The sequence below is a fragment of the Leptonychotes weddellii genome, chromosome 3 (genome assembly GCF_054177405.1).
Source record: "Leptonychotes weddellii isolate Sample4059 chromosome 3, ASM5417740v2, whole genome shotgun sequence".
Lineage (NCBI taxonomy): Eukaryota > Metazoa > Chordata > Mammalia > Carnivora > Phocidae > Leptonychotes > Leptonychotes weddellii.
This window is the reverse complement of record NC_138371.1, coordinates 87,691,587-87,712,602: the sequence shown is the minus strand read 5'-3', so window position 1 is coordinate 87,712,602 and position 21,016 is coordinate 87,691,587. Positions and strand designations below refer to the sequence as shown.

The 21,016-nt window shown below is 40.7% G+C and overlaps 1 protein-coding gene and 1 non-coding gene across 2 annotated transcripts in view; one reads left to right on the top strand and one right to left on the bottom strand.

The window, feature by feature from the left end:
* The window catches only part of NCKAP5 (NCK associated protein 5), a 797,038-nt gene that overhangs the window by 600,343 nt on the left and 175,679 nt on the right, over positions 1–21,016 (bottom strand). The gene's annotated exons all lie outside the window — the stretch shown is intronic.
* On the top strand, positions 6,986–7,092 carry LOC115937499 (U6 spliceosomal RNA). Its single transcript, XR_004072772.1, has one exon. It is a non-coding gene; the product is annotated as a U6 spliceosomal RNA (small nuclear RNA).

Below are 21,016 nucleotides of genomic sequence, written 5' to 3'. Positions count from 1 at the left end.
AAAAAACAATGCAGACAACAATCTCCTGATGATAGTTAATGAATGAAGTTCAATATCCGGCAAAGGTGATTCATGTTATCAAGACCATAACCTCCTGCCCAACTGGAAAGGACTTAGGAGAAATAAGAAGACACATAACAAAGAAGAGCTAAAGTTTAGAAAATCACCAAAGATGTGTAAACAAATAAAAAATAAGTAAATACCAAAATATTTCTTATTAGATGTTTTTCAGGACTGGTGGCTTTCTCTGGTTCTGAGTAGTATAAAATATGCTCTCCCCAAAACAACTCTCAAGCACGTTATTTTTTCAAAAGCAGTTTATTTTGAGCACATTTCCTTCTCTACCTCTCATTCCCTAGTCTAAAAATTTCCTAACAACTCTTTCCTTTCCCCTGCTTTCTCTCTATCCACAAAAAAGGGAAAGGGTATATTTTAATTATTTGTATGTGGTAAATTCAAACCCTGTTATCACCATTCTGTGGCTTTTGGTTTGGGGAGATGTTTGTTTCCCTAGAAATAAGTGAAGAGATCATAGTGTGATAAATGAATTTGCTTTTCCTGGCAGTATTTTGACTGCCCTCAGAAGACCAAAAGGGAAATGGTTGTTAGAAGTGCAGCCCGGGGGCGCCTGGGTGGCTCAGTTGGTTAAGCGGCTGCCTTCAGCTCAGGTCATGATCCTGGGGTCCTGGGATCGAGCCCTGGATCAGGCTCCTTGTTCAGAAGAGTCTGCTTCTCCCTCCCCCCGCTTGTGCTCTCTCATTCTTTCTCTCCCTCCCTCCCTCCCTCTCTCTCTCTCTCAAATAAATAATCTTTAAAAAAAAAAAAAAGAAGAAGAAGAACAGCCCCAATGCCCCCCGCCTGCTCTTTTTCAGGTATTTCTCCTGGTAGAAACCTCAGTGACCATAAAGAGATGAGAAGTTCAGAGTAACCTGCTGTCTTTGCATTTTAAGTATCTCTTGAATCAGTTCACTTCTTTCCAGTGCCGTCATACTATTTGCCCTCAACTCTTGCATGGTCTACAGAACTAGCCTCCCCTCTGAATCCTGTGTTTCCAACTGGCCTAGCTCTTATCTTCTCAGCAACCAGAGTAAGCTTAATTTTTTTTTACATTTTGAAATAAATTAAAACTCACAAGAAGTGCAAAATTAGAACAGAGAGTTCCTTGCACCCTTCATTTAGCTTTCCCAATGATAACTTTTTATGTAACCATAAACACAACATCCAGAAAATAGATGTTGGTCAGTACTGTTCACTAAATTCCGGTGATCCTTTAAAAATGCAAACCTGATTGTGCCAACTCTCCCCTCTCTGCCAAACCTATTACTGGCTTCCCATCAACTCTTAGAATAAGGACTAAAATTCTTATATTGGCCCATAAATAGTGGGATTATCATTCCAGGTTGGTCGGGACAGACCTGGTTCACACATGTAGTGCCAACAAACTATCCGATTTAACATTTTAGTGCACTCAAAAGTATGGCAGTTTGGATGATAAATTATGTCGTCAAGCCACTCAGAGTTCTGTGTCTGATCGGCCTGTGGAGACCTCCAGCTTTTGTCTTGTGCCCCTCTCCCCCTCACTTCTGGCTCCTGAGCCCCTGTGACACAGACCTTCTTGAAGTTCCTAGGATATGATGCAGGATGTGCAATGTTTCTTTCCGCCACAGGGCCTTTGCACCTGTTCTCTCTGCCTGAAACACTTTCCCTCCCCACCCCCATTTGCCTGGATAGCTTCTACTTGTATCAGCTCAGCTAAATCATCATTCCATCCCCAGACTAGGTCACATTTTCTATTAAATACCCTCACCATGCCCTGGACCTTTCCTTTGAACTGTTTGTCACAGTGATAATTTTATATCTGTTTCTACAGATATAAAAGCTGGAAGAAGGCGGGGGCATATTTGCACAATATGTATCCCCAGGACCAGCAGGAGCTTGCTGTATGGGAGATGATTACTTTGTAGCTGAGGACTGAATGAATAAAAGCTCAATTCACAGCTTCATGGGCAACAGAAACAAAGTGGTTAATAGCTTCAGGAAAAAGCAAAAACAAAAATCTCTTGCATCACCTTTGTAGGCTGCTGCCCATGTGGCTCATTTAGTCATTTAAAAAACCCAACTTTGGAATGAGACAGACAACAAGTTTAAAACTTGGTGTTCATAAGCTGAGGAACTTCATGCAAGCAATTTACCTTCTTTGAGCCTTAATTTTTTTTCATCTGTAAATAGCAGTAGTAGTTATAATGACACGAAAGTCATCTACTCTATAATGACAAGTGTAATTATTATAATGTGACAATTATAGAATTATAACAATCATTAAGCATATAGCAATTATTATTATAAATAATAATAGTCATCACACTTTTGTGAAGGTTGAATGAAAAAATGTACAGTGCTTAAGAGTTGGGCATTATTAAGTGAATGTGAACTCTATTATAAAGTTGTTTTAAGTGTATCATTCCCTCCCACCCTCCCCCCCCATGTCTAAGATGATTTCCTTGTTTCATAGAAAAAGTGCAGAGGGGACTTAGTGCTCCTCACCTGGAGCTGCCTCCCCATCACCTGCTCCCCTTTGGTCTCCTCCCCTTCAGACATGCAAGGCTATCCTTGGCTATCCAACCCTGGGGCCAAACCTGGCATCTTTGACTCTTCCCTTCTCTCCACCACACACCAAATCCATGAAGAACACTGCTGGTCACTTCCTCTTTGAAATACAGGCAGAACCCTGCTGCTCCCCACCCCACCTGCTGCCCCCCCCCCACCATCCCCATCTACCTGGATGACTGCATCGGCCTCCAAACAGGTATCCCTGCCTCTGCCCTTGCCCTGCAGAACAGCCAGAGTGACACCATAAAAATGCAAGTCACGTCAGCTCATTCTCCTGCTCAAACCCTTCAGGGCTTCCCAGGACCCCATCGAGTAAAGTGGAGTAAAGTATGACATGCTTCGTGAAGCCTCTGTCTTCTCTTGCATTCCCTCTTTCAGATCTTTTCTCAAAGGAGAGTCTTCCCCAAACACCTTACTTAAAGTCACAAGCTCAACACTCTATCTGCTCCCTGCTTGTATTTCCTTACAGTGCTCATCACTTTCTATACTTTTTGCTTATTTGTTTTCTTTATGATCTGTCTTCCCCATGAGGATGGCAAGTCCATGATGGCAGGGAGTTTTGTCTGCTCTGTCCCTGCCTTCTCCCCTAGCATCTAACACTGGGCCTGACCTGTATTAGGTGCTCAGTGAATATATCTTGAGTGAGTACATGGGCGAGTCAATAAATGAATGAGGCACCACTGCTCCCAAGGCAAGAGCTGTCCCAGACCCAGTATGGCATAAGTTACAAGGCACAGACGAAAACACCAAACCTGCATCAAGAGTGTGTTGGGCAGGGGTCTAGGAAGAGGAGGAAGGGGAGGGCACACCTAAGCACATGCTGATGGCTGGCGCAGCTCTTGTCCCAGCCTTTGCAGGGACACTGCTGATAGCTTGGTAGTGGCAGGGCCTGCCTCACCACGTTGGGGCAGCTGAGTGGCTGAGGGTAGAAGGATGAGACTGGGTGCTCTCTACCCACACAAAGGGAAGCAAGTGTTCACATTCAGACCGTGATCTGATCTGGTGGGCCCACCAGTGATTTACGTGGATTGCCCCAACTCAGGAAGATGTCTGACATGGAAGACTCTGGCCAGAAATCCCCCAGGCTTGGGGGCCAAAATGAGGCCATTTTTATACTACCCAAATTAATTTCCCTTTGTCAATACGTATGGGATTTCCAGAAGAACATAGGCTGAGAAACGGTCTCCATATCCATTGTCCAGATGTTGGCAAAATAGAAGCCAAAAAAAGAAATATCTAATATTTAAAGTCTTGTGACTCCACAGCTTTTGGCCAAACAAACAAGCTTGGCTTGCTGGAAGCTCAAGACTGAGCCAAGGCTCCGGGTGGACTTTGAAGGCAGTTATTCTCAAACTCAAGGGAACTGAACTTTGATATGACAAATATCCAAGAGCTGTAGTACTGAGACCTTGTAAAATCAGCCTACAAATACAAAGCATGACTTAGGTACTCCAGTCAGCAAATTCAGTATGAAGCAGTTGCAGAAGGAACAAACTGGAATATTGCCTAATATCCTAAGGGAGGAGACATGCCCAGTCTTTAAGGCTGGAAGGCAACTTACAGACGCTCTAGTCCAGGTATCCCGTATCAATCCCTGGATTTGTGAACACAGTCACTCTGAAAGTTGGCCATGGTAATATGGTAATATTATTACCATATATTACCATAATATTAGCATGGTAATATCCGGGCATTTGCTCTGACTATTCTCACATCTCACTGACTTCTCAATTCTTCCTTAGGCTCAGTATGTAACACTTAACCTCAGGCTCCTTCATTACCTGTTCCGACTCCCTTCCCTACCCAAGCACTGGGGCCCCCTTGATGTCATCATTACACATCAGGTTGGAGTAAGGAACAAACTCTCCAGCAGTTCGGGTCTGGGGAATTCTCAGCAGTTGGTCTGATGCATCAACTAATAACAAGAAAGTTCTATGGAAGATAACTGAATCGTCACCTGGCTTTATTAATGCTAAAAGCAATGTGATGGTGCAAGTCTGCTGATTCCTAAGAGAATACCTCTACCAACATTAAAAGAGCAGACAAATAAGTTAGCTTCTAGTTTTTCTAGTTTGTGTGCAGGACTATATACATAACTTTTAAAATATTGAGACATTATAGCTATCTAGGTGACACATTCTAAAAGCTTAGAAAACAATGCTTGGTCTAAAGAGCACCAATGAATGCAAGGCATACAATCAGACATCCTGAAGAGGCCACTTTTAGTGACCAGAAGTATTAACTACATATATTCTATCTAGCTTCTATAATAATGTCATTATCTGAGATGAAGAATAAAACAATTTTGGGTGGTTAACATGGTATACAATAAAATATTTTCAGTTCCTAATATTTGTACTTAAAATAATTGCTTGAGGTCTTCACACAGAATCAAAATTAAACATTTAATAGCTCATTGACCTTTATGTGTATCACTCCTAAAACTGTGGATAAGTGAAAACAGATATTTTATTCAAATGAAATCATAATATTTTTGTAGCTTAAATTTTTTCTTGAGCTCAATTGGTAAGAGTGTGGTACTTTACAAGAGTCATTATGAAACTATCTTAAACTGTAGTCATTTCCCTAAAGAAAATGTTTATGGCCTGATGGGCTAATTATATTCTCCTATTAAATATCACTCTTCCAGGGCTAGTTATTGTTGAGTACAAATATGCCACTTTATATGCAAATAAAATGTATGGAGATGTGAATAAAAGTTCTGCGTCTATCTACTCACAGATCATCTTATTATGATTCATATTAACAGAACTTCTCAAGACGGGAGATGCTAATATCACATACAAGAGGCAATTCTTTCCTTGATTTTTTGCTTTCAAGATGTTTAGATACAGCTGGAAATATTTGCTTTTCTCACAGAGATAGCAGATTGGGGTTTGCATTCTGAGTTGTATTTTGAGTCAAAAGATTTTACCGTCCTGTGATTACTTATTACCAAAACTTGTTTTTTTTTTTCTTTTCTTCTGACCTTGACTTCTCTTCAGTCCGTTTCTTACAACACCCACACACCTGGAAACAAATCAGGACACCTTGGAGTCCAGAGTTTCCAAGAAGGTTTCTTAAATCCAACCTAGCAAAGCAGAGAATTCCACAAACATTGCACAGAGTATAGTCATTTCGTGGCCACATATTTGCATTTTCTCTTTAAAAAAAAAATCTATATTCTTTGAATTCAATCTTTGAGCAAAATACCATGGTAAAAGCCACGAGTCTGTTTTTCACATTTGAAGGAGCAATGTTTTTGTATCTCAAATCCCATCTCGGACGGGTACCTTATATTTTTATTAGCCACCTCTCATGGTGCTAGGGAACAACTTTTTTTTTTTTTTAAGATTTTATTTATTTAACTGACAGAGAGAGGGAGAGAGAGCACAAGTAGGGGGAGCGGCAGGGAGAGGGAGAAGCAGACTCCCTGCTGAGCGGGGAGCCTGATGTAGGATTCGGTCCAGGACCCAGCGATCAAGACCTGAGCTGAAGGCAGATGCTTAACTGACTGAGCCACTAAGGCGCCCCAGGGACCAACTATTTTAAAAAACTGGAGGATGTATATTTTATCCCTATGTGTGCAGAGCTAACAATATAAGATACATACTGACTACATAAGGAAGGAACAAAGTATTTCATCACCATTTTTACTGCTTTCCCTGCAGCTCCGCTGTTCTTGCTTAGAGCTGTCAAAGGAATATGGGAAAGCCAGGTGGCATGAATGCGAAGACAGAGCTCTGATTTTCTGGCCAATGCACTGAACTCCCGATGTCAAAGGATCATATAGCTGATGGGGAACTAAAGGAAAGGATGCAAGTGAGGACATCGCAGGGCTGTATCACCAGATGAAGACATTATTGCACATTTGGGAATTTAATTACTTCTGTTGAAATTTGGAGAAAGCCCTTTTTCCCACAAACTAGAAAGTCATTCATCCAGGAGTCAAAACTCAGTATTTATACTTCTCGAGAATTATCTAAAATTTTATGACTGAAGTTAGAGTCTATTATACTTTTTTAATTAGGGCTTAGGGATAACAGGAGATAGCATAAAGTTAGTATTTGCATTAAATTGAAAGAGGTAGGGAGAGCTTTACGCTATTTTCTAGGGAGTCCGGAAATCTATGTTGATTGTGAACATTTCTTCTCACTCTTTTCAAGGACAATTGGTGGGCAGCTGGAAAATGCCAAGGAACTGGGAGTCTTGATCAATGTAAAAAGCAAGGCCTGCATAAATGGTATTATGGGACATATTTGCTAGATTGAAATTTCTGTAAGGGCAAGGTTCCTGTCTGCTTTGCACGTGACTGCTTTATTCTTGCTCAGAACAGTTCCTGTCACCTAGTAAGCCCTCAAAAATGTTTGACAGAGTGCTCACTTCAGCAGCACAGACACTAAAATTAGAATGATGCAGAGAAGATTCGCGTGGCCCCTGCATTCGGGTGACACATAAATTGGTGAAGCATTCCATATTTTAAAAAATGTTTGCCAGAGAGATGAAAAAAGCTGAGTACATGCTTTCCCACCCCTGGATATTGTACTATGTCTTGTCCATTCATCCAGAACTATAGTCACCCAACACTTAACTCCTAATAGTTGGGCCATATACACACACACTGAAAATACATTTTTCTTATAGCCTTTAAAATGAAAGAAACTCTTAAGTGTCCATAATCACTTAAATATTCTGCTTCAAAGCAGAGAAATGGACTAAATCTATTCTAAAAATGAAAATAGTTTTTATAATACAATATTAAACCAATTTATTAACAATTTAATGTTAACAGGACATAGCTAAAGTCACCTTCAAAATAATGAATTTAAGTAAAGATCTTCATAGTTAGAGAGGGCACAAATGGGCCCTCAGCTTGTCCTTGCTCCTTGATATTTGAGACAAAGTGGCTCGATCACTGGAAAAGTCTGTGCTTTGAAAATGACCTCTTGATCCATCTTCTTATTTTTAGTCTTGCCACACACCCCCAACCTCATTCCACTCTCCAGAATGGAGTTGGGCATCTTTCTAAAATGCAAATTGGGTCATGTCACTAGCTTGCTCAAAACACATCAGTACTTCAAGAGTTCCTATCTTTTTAAGACACTGTACTTAGTCATTTGCTTGTCATAAAAGGCCTGACTTGAATAGTATCCCTCCTCCAGATCCAAGCCCACTTCCCTCCACCCCTGGCCTTAAGCTCCAATAACACCAAAGTGGTAGTTGTTACCTCACTGGACACACTGCATTAGTTCACACCTCTGGACGTTTGCTCATACCATTTCCGTTGTGTGGCATGCTGTCCTTTCCTTTCTTGACCTTGGTGACACTTTTTCCCTTTAAGATGCATCAGGTCTCCCCTAAAGGATTCTTGGTTACAAGCCCTTCGGTTATGGTCCAATATAAGCCTGAGCATATCTCAGTATCTGTTCCCTTACATTGAAATTAACTAACCACGTGTCTGTTTCTGGCTCTACATTCTCAGTATTCCCCTTACACAAACTATGCCAAAGTTATCCTTTGGCTTCTAGCAGCCACTGTGAAGTCAGGGTCCATGACATTAATATGTACCACACCAAATTGAGTATGTAACATCCTCTTGTTCTTCCCCATCAACACTGCCTAATCTTTCAATGTTCTGTTGTGGCCTGGGAGTTTCCAGAAATTATCATAATATCATAATACCATAATTCCAAAAATTACCTCTTTTCTTATATAAATTTATTAATTAAGCTAATATATTTCACATAAGGCAGTGACGTTTTATATATGGGTGTTAACAAAAGCTGTATTACTGACACTGAACAATTAGTAAATAACGCTATATTGAGGACTCAGGTGGGAAATATACCCAAGCATGAGTAAACTATGTGTGTTAACACTTGCAAAAAATCATTATTTAGATTGCAAGGAATGTTTGCATTAAAGCATCTCAGTTATGTTTTGTAGTTACTAAACTTGATATTATTTGCATATCTGGAGGGCTTCTACAGCTTTTTAAAAAATTTAAGAGCTCGGGGCACCTGGGTGGCTCAGTCGTTAAGCGTCTGCCTTCGGCTCATGTCATGATCCCAGGGTCCTGTGATAGAGCCCCGCAGCAGACTCCCTGCTTGGCAGGAAGCCTGCATGCCCTTCTCCAGCTCCCCCTGCTTGTGTTCCCTCTCTTGCTGTCTCTCTCTGTCAAATAAATAAATAAAATCTCCAAAAAAAATAAAAAATAGGGGCAGCTGGGTGGCTCAGTCGTTAAGCGTCTGCCTTCAGCTCGGGTCATGATCCCAGGGTCCTGGGATCGAGCCCTGCATCGGGCTCCCTGCTCAGCGGGAAGCCTGCTTCTCCCTCTCCCACTCCCCCTGCGTGTGTTCCCTCTCTCTGTGTGTCTCTCTCTGTCATATAAATAAAAAATCTTTAAAAAAAAAATAAATAATAAAATTTAAGAGCTCAAGCAAGTTTTATTTATAAATTCAAAAAATAATTATAAAATCATCTTCCTACGTCAATTTCTATATCAATGTAGTATGCCAACATATTGCCTAGAAAGATTTTCTTACAGTGGTGATAAACCCAGAGAAAAATATAACAGAAATGCTAACATTCCTTTAACCAATGGTGGTTCTAGCTGGGACCTCCTATTATCAATAAATATTGTGGCCCCCAGTCTCCAATTTCCAGACAACGCAGTGACTGAATCAGTATTCTCCAAAGCACAAAGCAGGCAATCTTTTTTGTCCTTTGTGCATTTTTCACATCTTAAAACTGCCCCCTTCAATCTTCCCATGTGCCATCTACCCACACATCCATGTCACTGTGTATCACTAGTCTTTGCAAGTTCTTCTGAGTGTAGTTTTGTTACTATGCTGAAATCTTATGCATAATTATTTGAAGTTGCTATGGAGATTTCGTGTGATTTGTCATGAAGAAAATCTATTGTGTTTGAGATAATTCTCCATACTAATGACTCAGGTATCCATCTCCCTCCCTTATTTTCTCTGGGATTATAACCAACTGTATATATTTGAATATCTATAAGCAAAAGTCATTTTACAAATAACACAACCAGAAAAGTTATTGAATTCACTAATATGAAGCACTTCAGTACAGCTGGGCCAATTTCTCATGATTTAGGAAAAACTTCCATTACAGTATTTTTTTGAATACCAGCTAGATTCCTGCCTGCCTCCTTTAGGAAGAGATCCTGCAGAATTCTTTTACAGTTACATCTCTTAGAATTCTATCACTAATTATATGATATATATATTGGCTCTATTGTCACTTAGAAAATATAATTTTATTTTTTTATTGTTTTAAAAGATTTTATTTATTTGAGAGAGTGCATGCGTGCACGTGACAGAGAGAGAGAGCATGAGCAGGGGGAGGGGGAGAGGGAGAATCAGGCTCCTCCCTGAGCAGGGAGCCCAGCTCAGGACTTGATCCCAGGACCCTGGGATCATGACCTGAGTGGAAGGCAGACACTTAACCGACTGAACTACCCAGGCGCCCAGAAAATGTAATCTTAGAGCACGTATTAAACTGTTTGTGCAAAATTAAGGACAAATATAGCAACCTTATTAAAAATCATTTATTTGTCCTTCTTATATGGTTGAAGACATTTTTGAGGTGGGAGCCAACGGTGAAACTAATTACTTGACATTAATCAAAGGGCAATTCAGACTAATGGCTGGGATCTGAACAGCAGAAAGCAAATTTCACACCACCCACAAAGGTCATGATTTTATCTTTCTTGCCTGACGTCCCCACCACCAGCCCCGGACAGAAGAAGTCCTGAAATATCATATCAATTATCATTAGACAACTCACATAAATCTCTCTTCTGGCCTCTCGATTGGCAAAGCTGATTTCAGGATCATGATTGATCTTTGGAGATATCTTTGACATTCTTAAGTCAGCTATAGGTGGAAGAGAATTTTGATGAATCCAACATTTTGCCATCAGGAGAGTAGCATCCAGAGGATAAATACAAAAATGAGAAGTCAAATTTCAAATCAAAGGCAGACTAATTATAGAAACAATTCCTAGGTAACACTTTGTCTGAAAACATAACCAAGTTACTAATTTCCCAAACAGCCAGTTCTGGAAAGGATGTGTGATCTTCCCTCAGGATAATTTGACACCATGGGTACCCAGACAGAAACCCAGGTAGGAGCAGAGATGGCAAGGAGACTAGAGGGAGAGTGAACAGCTGGAGGGACTGAGTGAGATGCTCTGGGACAGGTTAGATCAGAGTCAATGCTTATGTGGTTATTTTAAAGGTAGCACTGATATTATTTTGTATAAACCAGGGCTGGTGAGTAACCTGTAAATGACTGAGGCAAAGGAGAAAGAACAGAAAAGAATGAGAGGAAGGTAGAGGAAAGGATAGCCATCACAAGGGGCACCTGGGGGGCTCAGTCGGTTATGCGCCTGACCATTGATTTAGGCTCAAGTCATGGTCTCAGGGTCTTGAGCTCAAGCCCCGTGTCCAGCTCCACACTCAGCGAGGAGTCTGCTTGAGATTCTGTCTCTCTTTCTGCCCCTTCACCCCCATGTCTCTCTCTCAAATAAATAAATCTTAAAAAAAAAAAAAAAAAAAGGACATCACAAAACTGCCTACTCTCAGGCTGTGATAAAGGAAGAGTAAAAAGGAAACCATGTAAGCAGTGTGGCAGAGACAAAGTCTGCATGTCAGGGCTCCTGTAGGAATTTAGGTGCGCTGATAAACGGCTCCAGATCAGTCAAGCATCAGCTGAGTCTGGACAGCAAGTGGCTCCTTTCATTGCCCTGGTGGTAATACAGTGAGTCAAGTACCTTCTTCCCAGAGTCTGAGGGTTGTCCACGTGGGATATTCCAGTTAGTGTCTTTAAAGTGACAGGTGACAGACCATGGGGGACTATTCTCTGTGCCCCAATTGATTAGAAGGCAGAAGTGTTTCCAGAAACAGTAGAAGATCGTTCATGGAGGAAAACAGGAGATAGCTTTTGTTAAGAATGTGAACAGAAAATATAACCAATCTCAAAAGGCTGCTGGGTAGAAGATCATGGTGAATCAAATTCGAGCCAGGAAGAAACTCAGCCTCAGAAACTGGGGCTAATAAATGTTTTGAGGGTCTTCTCATGGAAGGAAAAAATTACCAGTGCAGAGGGAGGATTTAGCACCATCTTGCTAATGGTAGGTGCAACATGGCAAAGGTCAACCCCAAGCAGCCGACAAGGTCCCGCTGTGGTGACCTGAGATTTCTCGCAAGGCTTCAGAGGCAGACAGGCTCCTGTCACATGGCTAACTGGGGCTGTGGGCCTTTTCTGGGAGCAAGGATCTGAGGTGAGAAGGAGAGCCTCACCCACCACACAACCAACACACATACCCCACTCCTAATTCAAATAGAGCAATGAGAAAAGCAGAGACACTGACAGTGAGATCTCTGGTGGTTTTAAAACTCAGCATACCTCTGAAACAAATAATACATTATATTTAGAAAGAAGAAGATAGCAGGAAGGGAAAAATGAAGGGGGGGAAATCGGAGGGGGAGACGAGCCATGAGAGACTATGGACTTTGAGAAACAAACTGAGGGCTCTAGAGGGGAGAGGGTGGGGGGATGGGTTAGCCTGGTGATGGGTATTAAGGAGGGCACGTTCTGCATGGAGCACTGGGTGTTATACACAAACAATGAATCATGGATCACTACATCAAAAACTAATGATGTAATGTATGGTGATTAACATAACATAATAAAAAATAAAATAAAATAAAAAACTCAGCAAAGAAAATGAAAGAATCTGAGGATGTAAGCAGTCATGTCCAGTTCAAGAATGTCTAGAAGAGGAAAGGGGATCGTTTGGGGAGCAAACAGCTGAAAGTTTAGAAAAAGTCAAGAGGATTTGGTTGTCTCAGCCAAGAGTCCTTAAGCATAGCAGCAGAGATTCAGGATTTCCTCAGTATCCAAAGTCCTCTTTTTATGGACCCACAAAATTTTAATAAATACCTTTAAACTTTGTATTTCAGTTTAGTGGCATAAAAACGAACATTAAGGGTATTCTGAATGTAATAATAAAGAACTTCTTATCGAATATTGCCATGTGGTCCAGTCTTCTTTGTACTTTCGTTCATGATGGCCTTATTAAAAGCTAATATAAAAAGAACAGAGGTAGACTTAACGGGATATTCCTGCCACAAGAAAAGGCAAAGACAACATATTCACACATGAAACTAACAACCATTATGTAGCTTGAAGGGTAGAAATTGGAAAGACAGCTCAGTCATCTTCCATCACAAGACTACACAAGGCAACCAAATGCAAAAGAACCTACTCCTAATAGAAAAGACCAGAGAAGACCACAGTCAAGGTAGAGGTCTAACAAATGTTTCAGCAAAACAGCACCATCTGTCATTCAATTCATGAATTTTATTTGGTTCTGTAATTAAATGAGACCAATGAGTAACAGGATGTGTGGAAGGAAAGACAAATGATCAAGGAAGAAAGAAACAAATCTGTAAAAACAGTGTCAAAGGTCCAGGGTAAGCCATGACTTACAAAAACGGGTGAAATCTACAGGGTGTTAGGTTATGACCCTGTTTAGAGTCAGATGAGGGAAAGGATGGAATTGACTTACTGCTTGATGCAGATGACATCATGCTAATATAGAAGCTAGGGAGAAAGCTGGATCATTCAATTCCTCTATCACTTGTCCCTTTGCTATCAAGGCAAATGATCTCCAAATTGAAAAGAAGAAGAAAACATGAAGCCCAAGATAAGTGAAGAGATCACAAGGGAGATCAGCGAGCTTCTCTGACTAAATCCAGTCTCAACAATAAATTACATTCCGGGGTAATAAATGGACTTCAGATGGGATGGTGGAAGCATTGTTGGCAATCTTTGAGGAGTCATGACAAGTCAGAGAGGGGCCCACATTAAAAGCCGGGAAATACGTTTATTTTTTGAGAACATTGCAGAATTTTTTTTTTAATTTTCAAATTCAAAGGAAAAAGCTACATTTAGAAACTACAAATCAGTTTCTAGGCTGATCTCCCTTCAAAAAAATCATTTCTAGAATGCAATGTTCTAAAAGAGGGCGTATGGGGCACCTGGGTGGCTCAGTTCATTGAGCATCCGATTCCTGGTTTTGGCTCAGGTCATGATCTGGGAGTGGCGGGATCAGAGCCCAGAGTCTGGCACCCCACTCAGCGGGAAGTCTGCTTGGAGATTCTCTTCCTCTGCCCCTCCCCCCACTGGCATGCACCCACTCTTTCTCTCAAATAAATAAATAAATCTTTTTAAAAAAATAAATAAAAGAAGGTGTGTGACAATTAGAAAAGAAATCAATGGTCACTCGGAGTTACAGAGACTCCCTAAGAACAGCTCCCCTTCACATCTTTGGAAAAAAGGCCAACAAGACCGAGAGGCAAAGTGAACCTGGATTCCTGCTGAGTGTTTAATAAAATATTGCTTGATGACCACGAAGCAGGATACAGAAAGAGGGATGAGATGGTCACTTCTGGGAAGCAAAGCCGCAGCTGCACATTGCAGGTCCTCTGTCTAACACCTGTGCGGAAACACTGCGGCAGAACGTCATGCAACGCCTGGGTTTGGAGTCAAGAAATCTAAAGCTAAGTAACTGTTTTGCCTTGGATGAGTGCAAGGGTCCACAAGTCTGGGCACTGCCTGTTTGTGTAAGGCAAGCTTTACCAGAACAGGGTGGCATGCATCTGTTTACCTGTTGTCTGTGGTTGCTTTCGCGCTCCAGGGGCAGGGGAGAATAGCAGCTACAGAGACCGCCCTCCCACATGGAGGGAGCCCTTTACAGAGAAACTTTGTCAACCCCCTGCCGAGTCACGTAAGCTAGGATGGAGCATACCCTCTGGACACTCATTTTCATCCTCCACATTAGTAGAGAGGGATAGCAGCCAATGCTTCTGGAGGTAGGTAAGGAAATAATGTATGGAAAAGCTTTTCGCGGATTGTAATGAGCTATACATGCAGAAGGCACGTGCTATTATGATCGCTCTGCCTGTTCAAAGATTAATAGCCATGCTTTGCACATTAAAGGCTCGCCAATCTCCAGTACACAGGAGACTCCCCCCAAGTACTGGATGGGCTTTTAGGTGAATGAATGGATGGATGGATAGAAGAATGGCTGGCTGGCTGGATGAATGATACTAGTAACTACATCTTATTTGGCAGTGACTGTGTGCCAAGCAGCTGTTTTATACACAATAGCTGGTTTTATCCTTGTAACAGACTTGGTGCATTATTTACATTTTAGTGCTGAGTAAAGGGAACAGAGATTTGAACAGGAACAACACCAGGAGAAACAGCCAGTAAGTATAAAGCAATTAGTATGTCCCAGCCACTGGGCTCAGTACTTGTTAAATGTGACTTAACTCAATGTTCTCAGCTCTCCCATGAAGCAGGTATTAGCATTAACATCATCATCATCATTCCATACTTAGAGATGAGAAGACAGAGACCCAGTAAAGCCAGGTTATTTTCTCAAGGTCAAACATCTGGCAGATGGCAGAACTGAATTTCAAAACCTTGTCTTCCTGACTCTGATGCTCTAACCATGATATGCTGGGCCAACCTATTTACATTAACAAGGCTAAGTTCATTGAGGATAAATGTCAAGTCTTACTAGCATGATTTAAAAATGAACCCTTTGAAGTGTCTGAAGGGAAACTAGAAGCAGTTCCTATGAAAAATATGTTTTTGAAAACCTTTTTATTTTGGAACTAACTTTGGACTTAGAGGAGAATGGCAAAAAGAGTACAGAATTCCCATTATATTCCAGCTTCCCCTGATGTTAACATACTGTATAAATACAGCAGGATGGTAAGAACAAGAAAACTAATATGGCTACAGTACTCTTACCTAAAGATCTTACTCCAATTTCACCAGTTTTTCCACAAATGCCCTTCTTCTGTGCCCGGACCCCATCTGGGTTCCCACTTTGATGCCTAGTTGCTATCTCTCCTTAGACTCTTCTAGGCAGTAACAGTTCTTCAGTCCCTGTCTTTCATGTTTTTGACACTTCGGAAGAATATCAACTAGCCATTTCCTCAGATGTCTCTCAATTTGGGTTCATGTGACTCTTTTTTTTCCTCATGACCAGACAAGGGTACCTGTTTTTGGCAACACCCGAGATATAATGTTGTGTCCTCAGTGCATCATATCAAGGGGCTCATGATGTCAATATGTCTTATTACTTGTTTTAACAGACTACAATCTCAGTAAGCTGACAGACATGCAGCCTAGTTGTTAACACACACACGTGCATGCAAATCTCATGATAGTTCCAACTGTGTCTTAAGAAACTTTTGAAAACCATGAGCAAAAAAATTACTATCAGTCCTACCTTTCTCTCCAGTGGCCAGATTATTGGAATAGGGCTGGGTTGCCAGAGGCTAGGAGCACCCCAAGTTGACTTCTTCTGCCTCACGGTATCCCTGCTGGCTGGGGAAGCATGTTGATGGACAGAAGCATGTTGACTGGACTCTGGTGTGTGCATCTAAGCCTCAAAGATAAGACCAGCTTGGGTCATGCTCCAAATACTCACTCAGTGCCCGGATCAGCTGTCCCACCTGCGAGTCAGGCTTATTGGACGATGGGTCCTAGGAAGAAGAATCTTCCAGAATCCCACCATTATACTTGGCCAAATAATACTAATATATACCTTGATTCTGTATTTCGATGGAAAGATAGAAGTCCTATGAAGACAAGGGGAGTTTATTTTCTCACATCTTCTTTAGCAGCACATAGTCAATTTCAAAATTGCAATCGAACACAAAAAGAGCTCACTGTGAAAATGCTGAAAATCTATCACTCCACTCACACAGGCATAATTATGGAAGCTGTAAGAAGACTCCCTCTTTATTTATTGATCTGATTTCTATAAGTTTCCTGCATTTCAACATTTTTTTATCTCATCTTCCTGTTAGATTTATACTGTCTGCAAACTATAGCTTCATTCAATTTGAAATGTGTACATTCTACAATTCAGTCACTGTGAGAAAAAAAGCCTTTAATAATTAAAGTAGCAAAGGTGCACCCTGCCGGCTCTAAATTACTCTGGTAAGATGTAAGCCATCAATATTTCTACAGAAAATGCCTTATTCAAAAAAGAAAATGCCTTATTCAACAATATGTCCTTATTATTTCACTTATAGACACTTTCCTGATAGCATGCATTTAAAACACATAATAAAAAAAAATAGAGGGGAAAAAAAAAGATTGGTTCATCTTAAAAACACCTTAAAAACACTTTAAAAACTTGCAGAAGTTAGGAAAACTAGTGTAGCAACAATTTTTTTGAAAGTTCATGTTTTGCAATTTTTGATAACCATTTTAAGTACAATTAACCGTTCTGAGACCCCTTCATTAGAAATTGCTTATCAAGAGTAAAAGAATAAGGAAGATAAAGTCAGAGATATATCAGAGATTTTAAAAATAATATTGATGAATTAAATCTTAAATATTTTAATTAAATACCAGCAACTAAATAAACACTTATTTTGATGGAACTTCCTTTTTTGGTGCTTATTAAATTCCAATGACACTTTAAAAATTATAATATTCCAGAAATTAAAAACAGTTAAGGAAGCATGTGAAACAATTTACTGATTTAATAAGTCATTGAAAATCAAGACATGAAGGGACTTGAAGGGTCACATGGGGTATAAATTGGTATGATCTTTCTGGAGGACAATCCAACACTACGTAGAAAAGTTTTCAAGTACATACACAATCCTTCTACCCTCAGGATTCATCATAAAGAGATGTTAACACAAATATACAATGATGTATGTAGATATATGTTCACAATGGTTTTATTTGTCTAAAATCATTGAAAATGACATAAGTAACCCAAATAAGGATTGTTTAATAAATTTTAAGACAAGTGGTCCTGAGCTTTTATACCTTCAATCTTGAAATAACGTGAGCTTCCAAGGAATCTCCTTCTAATTCTCCTTCTATGCTAAACGTGATCTCTTGTTCATCTGACCAGAAAAGAAACCCAGAACAAAACAATGGCAGAAATACCACAACAAACCCCTCCCAGCCATGGAATGGTGGTACTCTCTGCCTGGCCGGTGGTGCTCTCCAGGACACAGGGCTGCCGCCCTGCCGTCCTTGGTATCTCAGAGCCTGAGCAACCATCAACCTTTACTACAGCTGTCTTCACCAGACTGTTACAGAGCCTGGACAGGATCGCCCGACGGAAGAACCAAGCAGCACCCGGAGATCTTGGAGGATAGGAGGTTTATTTAACGTCGGCAGGCTCAGAGGAGAGTGATCTGCAAAGGTCTGAGCCCAGAGCACAAAACAAAGGGGGCAATTTATACACTTCTACTTCCACATACTGGGCACTCTTGGCGCCTGCGCGAAGCGGGGTGGGGAGAGGAACCCAGATTGGCGCCCATGGGAAGCAGAGCAGGGAGAACAACCTGGAAGAGCCCCGGGGCAAGGCCTGAGACTCCCTTGCTGGCTGGGTTGGCCATCTTAGGACACAGATTTTCCTTATCAAGACCAGAGCAGAGGTGACCTTGGAGTGAGTGGAGGAGGGACCTGATGGACCGATCTCTGGGTTCCCCTCTAGGAAGAGGGGCTTGACTTTTTTCTCGGCCAAGGGGTTGGTTTTCAAGGTAAGATTTTATCTGAAGATGCTTTCCGAAGCCCAAAAAGAAAATACAAGTTTGAAAACCACTGCTATAACGTCTAACGCTATTATTATTATTACTAATTATTTTTTTTACGTTTTTATTTTAATTCCAGTTAGTTAACATACAGTGTTATATTAATAGTGATTCAAGAATTCCATATATCACTGGTGCTCACCGTGACAAGTGCCCTCCTTAATCCCCAACACCTGTTTCACTCATCCCCACCACCTCGTCCCCTCTGGTAACCATCAGTTTGTTCTCTAAAGTTAAGAGTCTATTGTTACTTTTTTTTTTTTTAGTGAAGGCTAACAAGAAAAACGAAGTGCTAATTTTAGTCACCAGGATTGAAGATCTCATAAATTTAGAACAGGGCTATAATCTCTTATTCAAAATCCTCTGTACCAGATGAATTTTGAAAGTCAGAATATTTTATATTTATCAGGTAGTTAATAGAGAAATACATTCTATATTATGTATCACTGCCAGGAAGGACTTGGGGTGGTCACTCATAGTCAAATACCTTCACATTTTGGAAGTGAAATATAAAAATGTCTGCACCAAATGAATCACATAAAAACCGTAAGTTGCCTCACACCAGTTTATATAAGGTTCTTCCGCCAACTGAGTGTTGGGCCAAACCTTTAAAAAAAAAAAAAAAAACAAGAAAAAGTAAAGAAAACGTTTGAATGCTAGAGGCTCCTGGATGTTGGAGTTCTGGCAAAGGGACTGTGTGGAGACAAAGCTGGAATTTGTGATAAGCTGGAAAAGGAGGCTTCAGCTCAGTCAGAAGCTGACTGAGCTGAAGTCAGTAAACCAGTGTTCATTTATAAAGGCAAAGAGTCACATGGAAAGTTCTGTACCAAAGGCAGAGAGATCTCATCAGATATGACAAACCGGAGATTACATACTTCTTTCAGCAGTTAGAAGGTCTAGCTACTCCGATGTCATTCTCTAAAATATGTTTTTAAAAAGGGATGATATATGGTTTAATATACATACAATTCTGTAATAATTTGGTGAGGTGAAAATATGTGCACTTTTTTAAAAGGAAGGTTTATTTATTTAATTTAGAGAGAGAAAGAGACAGAAAGCATGGGGGAGGGGCAGAGAGGGAGAGAGAGAGTCCCAAGCAGACTCCACACTGAGCCCTGAGCCCAATGCAGGGCTCGATCCCACGACCTGAGCCAAAACCAAGAGTCAGATGCTTAACGAACAAACCAGCCAGGCACCCCCAAATACATGCACTTTGTATTGTTAAGCATGCAAAGCTGACAAGAAATCAGTATTTTCCCCATTATTAAACAGATGATTGATAGGTAGATAGACAGATCTCTTACCCCTGAGTGCACATGGACTAAAAGAAATCTATGTAAAATGATAAATGCCAAAATGTGAACAGTCTTTACCTCAGGGTAGTGCAAATTCAGCTGATTTTTAATTTTTGCTTTCAGGGTTTCTGTATTGTTAATTTTTTTTTTAGAATGACAAGTTATTTTTATGGAAAGAAAAAGCTCTCTTACATTTGGTGAAAAATGTAATTAGTCGCAGTTTATATATAATTTAGATCCTCAGGGCTCAAGTAATTCACCTAAAGTCACAGTGTTAATTTGTAGCAAAATTGTATTTGGACTCAAGTCCTTTAACTTCTAGCCTTGTGTCCTGACCATTTTCCCAGGCTACCTTTCTAAATGAGGCATGAGTATGGTCCCTGTCTTAGAAAAGCTAATGACTGAGTAGAGGAGATGACAAATATAGATAGAAAGCAATGATCAAATATTACAAGATGCTATCTGCTTAAGTAACTCCTGCAAATCCTTTTGGAATCAGTGTGTGTGGCGGCGGCCGGGGGGTGGGCACATACAAATCTCAAATAAAAGAGAATGAAGGATAACATTATACCACACCTATCACAAATCTCGCTGAATTCAGAGGAGGAGAAGATATACAAGTACCAGAGAATGCTTCATGGATAAAAGATGGATACGCTTTGAAAAGGTTAAGATCAGGGAGGTTATTTCCACACGGACATATCCAAATTGCATGGCTGATGATTGAAAGCAGAGTTAAGATTCATCTGTGCTGGGGCTGAGGGGGAGCCAACCATATAGGTGGAGTGGGGCCAGATCATGAAAGGCTTCGGAAGCCACGTAAATAGTTAGATATGATGCGGGAAGAAATGGGAGCCATGGACAACTTCACCAAGAAAACCATGTGACAAAAGCCAAGTAACTGGTGTGAGTCATCTGGCAGTGTGTAGGCTGGATTGACGGGGGGGAGACTGCAGTGCAAGGGGTCAGGTACAGGGCTGTGGAAATGATAATGGGCCACGCAAATTGACAAAGGATCAGAATCGGGGCTGGAAGTCAAAGGCTGAGCCACAAAGATGCTGAGGTTTTGAATGAATGCCTCTGAGAACAGTGATCCCTTGACAGAGACAGATGATGTTAGTTGGGTTCACTATCTCCGAAGGGAGAACAAAGAATTAAAAAACATTAAGTGCTCCTGTTCATTAATATTATACTCTGACCATTTAGCTTTGCGGATTTCAGTACTGAGGCCAACTGGCCATTCAAACTTCCAATGTGCAACATAGTTTGATTCTGTCCTGAAAATTACGCCATGCTCCTCTCATTCCACCCAGCTCTCACAAAGGCAGGGCTAGCCCAAATTAAGGAACACAAGTCAATACCAATTAAAGGAAAACAACAATTACGGAAAAAAAAAATAACCAAGCAAAAATCTTCCAAATAAGAACAAATCAAT